Genomic DNA, 8863 nt, shown 5'->3' with positions numbered 1-8863 from the left:
TGGGTGGGCCGCAGCCTGTATTGCTGTTATCACTGACATAATACTTGGAACGGCAGAAGTTAATGGTGGGGTATTACTGTTCAATCTCCTATAATCAATTGTTAGTCACCACCTTCCATCTGATTTACGGCCTGGCCAAACAGGAGAATTATAAGGGGAATGTGTGCGACTGATGATCTCTCTTTTCTCCAGATCATTAATTACTTCCAAAATGCCCCGTTTGGCTGCAGCTGGAAGTGGGTATTGAGGAACATGGGTTACTTTAGATTGCAGTAGTGCAGGAGCAACCTGCAATGTTCTCACATGAATAGCCTCTGCCTCCCTGCCCCCAAAGCTCCACACCCTACCATTGGGTAGATACCATTGTCTGCCTGCCAGCACATCAAATCCCAGTATATTTCCCTCATAGGGGCTTAAAGCCTCCTCCACAGCTGTCATTCTCTTTTCCCCCAGTAACCAAAGTTGGGTTCGAGCTATGGGGCATTTTTCTGTCGCCCCTGTTACTCCTCTAATGTTTATAGCCTTTCCTGATGGCCTAATTCCCAGCTCACTAGCTTGTCGTTCATTTAAAACACTAATTCGGGCTCCTGTATCAATTAAGAATTCCAAACTTATCCATCTTGGACCCACAGGAATGTATATATAAGGCTCTTCATCGGCAGACCATTGGCAAGTATTTACCATGAAGATTGGGCGGCCTGAACCCCAAACCACAGCTTCTAATTTTTTAGCCCATCCAGTTCCTCTTGCAGTGCCGCGAAAGGGTCCCGTTTCTCTTCCCGAGGGGATGGGGTTGCTGGTGCTTCCCTCTGTTCTCTAGCTTTCCCCTCTAGCAATTCGGTTTTAATAAGGGGTCGCACTTCTCTTTCTTGAAATTCCTCTACCTCTTCAGAGCTGTTTCCATCAGAGTCTCCCCAACTGTTCCCATCCCAATCCTCAGGGTCCATAGAGAATCATAGAATCATAGAATCAGTTAGGTTGGAAAAGACCTTCAAGATCATCGAGTCCAACCATCAACCATGCCCACTAAACCATGTCCTGAAGTATTCCGTCCACTCGCTTTTTGAATACGTCCAGGGATGGTGACTCAACCACTTCCCTGGGCAGCACATTCCAATGTCTGACAACCCTCTCAGTAAAAAAATTTTTCCTAATATCTAACCTAAATCTCCCTTGCCTCAACTTGAAGCCATTTCCTCTTGTCCTATCTCCAGCCACCTGACAGAAGAGACTTGCGGCACATGGGAATAGCCTGGTCCTGAGCCATTAAGATTTCCTTCTTAAAGAATGTCCATCCCTCCTGGACCCCTTTGCCCTTCAGGACCATCTCCCAAGGGACTCTCTCAACCAGTGCCTTGAAGAGGCCAAAGTTTGCCCTCCGGAAGTCCATAGTGGTGGTTTTGCTGACCACCTTCTTTGCCTCACCAAGAATTGAAAATTCTATTACTTCATGGTTGCTAAGCCCAAGACGGCCTCCGACCATCACACCTCCCACCAGTCCTTCCCTGTTCGTAAACAACAGATCTAGCAAGGCTCCTCCCCTGGTTGGCTCACCCACCAGCTGTGTCAGGAAGTTATCTTCCACACACTCCAGGAACCTCCTAGATTGTTTACTCACTGCTGTGTTGTATTTCCAGCAGATGTCTGGAAAGTTAAAGTCCCCCATGAGGACAAGGGCACACAATTCTGAGACTACTGCCAGCTGCTTGTAGAATGATTCATCCGTCTCTTCAACCTGGTTGGGTGGTCTATAACAGACTCCCAGCACAATATCTGTCTTATTGGCTTTCCCTCTCATCCTCACCCATAAGCAGTCCACCTTGTCATCACAATCGTGTAGCTCTGTACAGTCAAAACATTCCCTAACATAGAGAGCCACCCCACCACCTCTTCTACCTTGCCTATCCCTTCTGAAGAGCTTGTAGCCATCCATTGCAGCACTCCAGTCATGGGACTCGTCCCACCATGTTTCCGTGATGGCGACTAAGTCATAGCTATCCTGCTGCACAATGGCTTCCAGCTCCTCCTGTTTATTGCCCATGCTGCGTGCGTTGGCATAGATGCATTTGAGCTGGGTTATCGAATCCACCCCTGACATCAGCATGCTGCTCCCAGGCTCATCTCCGGTGCACCTAGTTTTATCCCATTCCCTCTTCAAACCTAGTTTAAAGCCCTCTCTATGAGCCCCACCATCTCATGACCGAGGATTCTCTTACCCCTTTGAGATAGCTGGACACCCATCTGTCACTAGCAAGCCCGGTGCTGTGTAAACCTCCCCATGATCAAAAAAACCAAAATTCCACCAATGGCACCAGCCTCTGAGCCATGTATTAACCAGGTGTGTTTTCCTGTTCCTTTCAGTGTATTTCCCTGCCACTGAAGGGATTGAGGAAAACACTACTTGTGCTCCCAATCTTTCTACTAATCATCCCAGTGCCCTGAAATCCCTTTTGATTGCCTTTGGATTCCTCTCTGCAATCTCATCACTGCCAACCTGCACAACCAGCAATGGGTAATAATCAGAGGTCCGAACCAGACCAGGGAGTTTCCTGGTAATGTCTTTTACCCGGGCTCCAGGGAGGCAGCAGACTTCCCTGTGGGATGGGTCAGGTCTGCATATTGGGCCCTCTGTCCCCCTCAAAAGGGAGTCGCCTACGACAATTACCCTCCTTTTTCTTTTTTCAGAGGATGTGAGAATGCATGGGGCTGCCCGACTAGGCCTAGGCACCTCCCTAGATAGGACTTCATCTACACCCTGATCTTCACTGGCCCGGTCCTCAAGTTCCAGAGCCCCATACCTGTTGTGAAGTGGCAACTGGGAAGGTGAGGGAGACCGGGAGGCGATTCGCCTGCCTTCCCAAGCAGGGACCTGTATCCATTCCCCTCCATCTCTTAGGTCCCCTCCTGCCTGGTGGCAGGAGGGCAGGGGAAGCTCCGCTTCTTGCGGAGCCTCCATCTGCTGCCTCTGCCTCAGGGATGGTAGGGTGTGGGCCCACCAATCTATCTCCCTCTCACACTGCCTGATACTCTTCAGCCTTTCCACTTCCTCCTTCAGCTCTACCACCAGGCTGAGCAGATCATTCACCTGGTCACACATCACACAAGAGGTGTCCCCGCTGACCTCCATCATTTGTGATAGACTCAGGCACTCCCTGCAGCCAGAGACCTGGACAGCTGCATGTTTACATGGGACCTCTGTCTGGGTTGCCACATTTTTCCTAACAATGGCTTTCACCCCAGTGGCAACCATACCTGGTTCTCCCTCTGGGCCGACACCCACCACTTGAGTAGCCTTCTTGAGCTGGGAAGAGGGGGGGCTGCGCCCTACCAGCACGCCCTGCCTGCGCAAACTGCCGCGCAAACTGCCGCGCCACGCCCTTTCTGACGCACCACGCCCTGTTTGCCCGCCCTATATCCGTGATTAACTTTCGGATTTGAGTGATGCTGGGGGGTTTTTTGTTTGTGCCAGCATCTTTTCAATCTTTATTTCCAAAAAATGCATCTGCTCCTTCCCTTTTCTCAATTCCACCCTCAAACAATCTATTTCTCCTTGCTTTTTAGCATTATCCCTTTTCAATTTATCCATTTCCCCCTGCCATTGAGCAAAATCACTCTTTTGGTTTTGTGGTTGAATCAAGCAGGCGCCCAGGACGGCACACATAATACCTTTGCCTTTACCGTCTCAACAAGGTCCGCGGCATAGTTCTACTCTCTCCACGACCACTGCTGGGTTGGACCACTTCTCCTTCACCCATTCCAGACCTGGGGGAGAAGGGCTGCAGCTGTGCCTCCATAATAATTCCTCTATTAACACCATCCTGCCGACTACGCCAATTTAAAATGTTATGGATGCACAACTAACCAAATCCAACAGGGGTTAAAACTCAGATTTATTCTTCAGTAAAAAGTTAGCTAGAAGTCCGGTAACATTTTATAAAACCACAGGGTCAATGATGTAAAGAGAATTAATACCACACGGCCGACTTAAGAATCCCCAAGATTTAAAGTGATGGCTCAAAATGCGCATATCACTCACCTAAAAGCTGAGGGCTCTCTCCCTCGAGGAGTTACCTCGGGCGGTGCCCTGACCCAAGGGGGAGTCCCCGAATGCAGACACGCTGCTCCGAGGAGGACGGCCAACATGTCCTCTGGCGGGACCCCGTTTATACCCCTGTCAAATCTGACCTGTGGTCATTTAATTCTATTGGCTAGGAGGGTCACCTCAGTGTACCTGGCGCATCTCGATTGGCCACTTCAAATTTCAACCTGCGGCCTCCAAGGTTTCCTTCCCCTTCTCCCTTCCTGGAGAAGTTTTGTTTCCTGCTGGCAGGATGGGGGAGGGGGGAATGTACTGCCACAAAGACTACTTCCGTAAACCATGTAACCCAGGGTAACCATATACATTGATTCAGGGACTAAGGAGATCCCTCCCGTCGAGTCACGAGGTTCAGAGCAGACCCCCTTGCTTTCCAGACTCCTCCTCAGAGAGGCTGGATCTACTCTTAGTCTCGGACTTGGTCAACGGTTTATATCTTGAAACGGATGAGGTGTAGGGATTGTGGAAAAGGAAAAGGAAAGAGAGAAGAAGACAGAGAGAGAAAGATTTCACTGGTCCTGGGTCCAGCGTTGGTCCAGTCAGCTGAGGGGTCCAGTTCCGGTGGGCTTGCACGCCTGGGGCTTCAGTTTGTGTCCTTTTATCATCCTTGCCCCTCCTTCAGGTGGGCACCCAAACTCGTCAGGCTAATGAGCAGTTTGTGAGCCTTTGGGCTTGGGGGTTGTTTGGGGAGTAACTTCTCCTTCCCTGCAGATGTGGCCGTTGTTTGATCTTTGTATCAGAACAGCTTATCAGAAGAGGGAGCTGCGCACCCTCCAGCACGCCCTTCCCCTCCTGTTGCTGATGTCTGAGCGGATGGGCTTTTCACCTTGGTTCCTTGCTGTGCAGGGTTTGTCTTTAAGCAGAACTTGCCCCACCACAATGTTTGAGACATTAACTCTTTCAGTCTCTCACACCACCCCGTGACTCAAACATTGTCTATATTATCTTCATGGATTCTCCATAGTCTTCTCCCAGGCTGGCGATTTAGATATAAAGAAAGGAGAAAGCAAGTGTTATGGATTTGTGTGGCGTGGTTTGGTGGGGGTTTTTTTGGTAGCATGGGAGGGGCGGCAGGGGTGGCTCCTGTGAGAAGCTGCTAGAAGCTCCCCTGGCTCCAAGTCGGACCTGCCTCTGGCCAAGGCCGACCTAATCAGTGACGGCAGTAGTGCCTCTGGGATAACATATTTAAGAAGGGGAACCGGCAGTGAGTAGGGGGATTGGAATGTGAGAGGAACTCCTATGCAGATACAGAGGTCAGTGTAGAAGGAGGGGGAGGAGGGGCGCCCAAGGAGGTTGATGCCCCTGCAGCCCATGGTGAGATGGCAGGCTGTCCCCCTGCAGCTCATGGAGGTGAACAGTGGAGCAGATGCCCCTGAAGATGGCCGTGACTCCATGGGAAAGCCTGCACTGGAGCAGTTTGTGACTGAAGATCGGCCCATGGAAAGGACCCATGCCAGGGCAGTTTGTGAGGAACTGCAGCCCGTGAAGGACTGTCTCCTGTGGGAGGGACCCCACGCTAGAGCAGGGGAAGAGTGAGGAGTCCTCCCCCTGAGGAGGAAGGAGCGGCAGAGACAAGGTGTGGTGAGCTGACCCCAACCCCCATCCCCTTTTCCCCTGCGTCATGGGGGGAGGAGGGAGAGAGAACCGGGAGTGGAGTTGAGCCGGGAAGGAGGGAGGGGTGGGGGGAAGGTGTTCTAAGGTTTGGTTTTACTTCTCATTATCCTTGTTTTGATTTGATTGGTAGTAAATTAAATTGATTTTGTTTCTTCCCCGAGTTGAGCCTGTCTTTTGCCTGTGACCATAAGTGGTGAGTGATCCCTCCCAGTCCTTATCTCGACCCACGAGCCTGCCTTTATATTTTCTCCTCATCCCACCGTGGCCGGGGGTAGGGGAGGGAGCAAGCGAGTGGCTGTGTGGTGCTTTGTTACCAGCTGGGCTTAAACCATGACAGCAAGAAAAGGAGAGAGAGAGAGAGAACATGTACAAAACTTCAAACAGTACAAAACAGTATAAACTTTGAACAGTGCAACAGTATAACAATTGCAAAGCCAACCATTAAGAACAAAAAATCCACATAACCACATGAGTCCAATGCTAACAAGCCATTTTCCCCACCCCGTGAGTCCCAAGGACATTAGGAGAGAGGTCAGCAACAATCCTCCGTTAAGTCAGTCTCTTGGTTGCATTGCTTGGAAAAGTTCTCCAGTCTTGTCTGTAACTTCTCTCATCTTCTTTCACGCTTCTTCTAAGGAGGTGGTTGCGTTGTGTAAGGTGAGACAGCATTCTCCGTTGGTGAGATTTAACATCCCATATACCCCATGTTCTTTTAACAACAACATCACAAGATTCAAGGTTTCCTCCTCAGAGAAGAAGATAAATCTTTGAATAGGGAGGGTTGGTTTGGGGTTTTTGTTTGGTTTGGTTTTTTGGTTTTTTTTTAGAGCCATGAAAGGTCCCCCGGAAGCATTGTTCCAGGAGCAATTTGGTTTTCACAAGATTGGTGATATTTAGATTAATGATGTTGCAAATATTTTGATAAAGAAATTAAAATCTAATTATATAAAAGAGTTTGGTTTGATTAAGAAGCAGAAAATTGTGAAGCATAGGTATGGGAGTGTTAAGTTTGAAATGTAGTCATAGGAACTTAGGAACTTTGGAAAATGTACTATGTGTAACTATAAGAATTCAAGTATTGTCTGAAATCAGTTAACCACAGAAACTTTGACAAAGATTTGTTGGTTTGTAGTGTTTTGGTTTAGGAAACTAAGGAAACCGTTATGGACACCAGTTTGCTGCTTGGAAACCCCTTACCCTTCCCACCTCGATCTAATTATCGAGGATTCCAATCAGTAGAGTTAAGTGAGATTAACCAATGATTGTCTTAACATAAGAATATTAATAAGATGGTGTGACTGAAGGACCAATTGTTAGAAAGGTTAAATTTAAGAATAGGCATAGTGTGCATTTTTATGTAAACTAATATAGATGATGGTGAGAATCGTACTGCGCAGAATCACCTAAGAGAGGTCAAGAAGCGGACAAGTGAGGAAGACTATGGAAGACCACCAGAGGGCTTCTGAAGACCACCAGAGACCTTCACTGCGCCTGCGTAAAGGACATTTACATATGCTAATAACTTCCCAGAAATCTAATGAATATGCATAACATTTCTCGGAAATCTAATGAATATGTATGAATAAGTTTAATATAAGGTGTATGATTTTGGTGTTCAGGTGTGCGTGGTTCGTGAGAGGACTCACCTGCGCACCTGGCCGTTAATAAAGAAGTGTCTGCTTATCTACACTAAATTGGTGTTGATAAGTTCTTTATTCCAAGTTTTTCGGCAACAATGAGGCCAAATTGAATTCCTTTGTACAAATACCTTGACTGGTGTCATTCCGGAGGTGCATGAAACCTTGAATCAAATTCCAAGCTAAATCTGGAGCATCTTTTCCCTGTCCTCTGGTGGAAAGGATCAGGATGAGGGAAAAGGCTCCCCAAAGCATCTTTCCCTATAATAACAGACAAAAATTACAAATAACAATAAACTGATAACACAAATAACAATTAATATAGTTAGGACTAACATGGGTCCCTTGCCGTCTTTCTCCACTTCTCTTTGGTTCTACAAAATGCAAATATAAAACGTACATAGATTAAAACAAGGGTATTATCCATCGCGTGTGGATTTGGTGGTCTTTTCCATGTGCATCAGCAGCTACCCATGAAGAGGCGTTCAGTGGAGTTTTAAGGGTTAGAGGCACCTCTCCCACTGTTGGGAGGTCCACCAGAATGGGTTGTCCTGGGTAGTATAAGGGTTTTACTGGGTTTTTTGTTTCCCTTTCCCTCAGGAGTAGGGGAGGGGTTTGGGGCAAAATGCAGTGAGTTTGGGACATCCATTTACTCCCCAGTGACTGTTCACCTTTGATATGGCATCAGGGAGCCGTGCAGGCCATCCAGAATCGTGGGGCCTAAGGATATGCTTTAACAACCCATTCGTCCTCTCCACTATCCCATTATCTTGAGGATAGTAGGGGGTGTGAAATACCCACTGTATTCCTTTGCCCTTTGCCCATTCCTGCACCACCCTGGCAGTAAAGTGGCTACCATTGTCTGATTGGATTGACTGGGGTTTAGGCAGATAACTGAACCATAGCTTTAATCCTTTCACCGTATTATCTCCAGTTGCTCTTGCAACCTCTGCCGCTTGGGTAAGTCTCGACACCACTTCCACCCCAACAAGAACATATTGCTTCCCATCTGACTTCTTGAAGGGTCCTATATAGTCAATTTGCCAAGTATCCTGGAGTCCTTTCCCATCTTGTAGGTGGAGAGGGGGTTCTTGTAAGGGATGTCTTTCTAGCCGGGTCCGGCACTGACTACAAGCAGAAATGATCATATTACACAATTCCCGAGTAACAGGTCAACCTCTGCCACCAGCTTCTTTGAAAAGATCTTTAACCCCTGAATGACCATGCTTCACATGTAATCACTCTAACAGGTGTCCTCACTCCTCTTCTTCGGCTTCTGCTGCCATTGTAGCTAAGCAAGTTAGAGAGTCTACCCGATTATTCCAGAAGTGTGCTGGGTGATTCCCCCCTTGGTGTGCGGCTACCCATCCCACCAAAAAAGTTCCCTGTTTGGCAATATTCAAAATCTCCTCCCATTTTTCTTTTTGCCACATGGGTACCTGGTTAACCTCCCACTGATTCTGTTCCCAGAAGGGGACCCACTCAGTGCACCCTTTAAACACTGCATACGAATCCA

General features: G+C 48.0%; 1 long non-coding RNA gene across 1 annotated transcript; it reads left to right on the top strand.

Annotated features, from left to right (window-relative positions):
• The first annotated feature begins 6508 nt into the window (after positions 1 to 6508).
• On the top strand, positions 6509 to 7667 carry LOC138683461 (uncharacterized). Its single transcript, XR_011322985.1, has 2 exons — positions 6509 to 6616; positions 7451 to 7667. It is a non-coding gene; the product is annotated as an uncharacterized lncRNA (long non-coding RNA).
• Positions 7668 to 8863: the final 1196 nt, after the last annotated feature.

The sequence above is a fragment of the Haliaeetus albicilla genome, chromosome W (genome assembly GCF_947461875.1).
Source record: "Haliaeetus albicilla chromosome W, bHalAlb1.1, whole genome shotgun sequence".
Lineage (NCBI taxonomy): Eukaryota > Metazoa > Chordata > Aves > Accipitriformes > Accipitridae > Haliaeetus > Haliaeetus albicilla.
The sequence above is the reverse complement of the archived record's forward strand: the minus strand, read 5'-3'. Positions and strand labels throughout refer to the sequence as shown.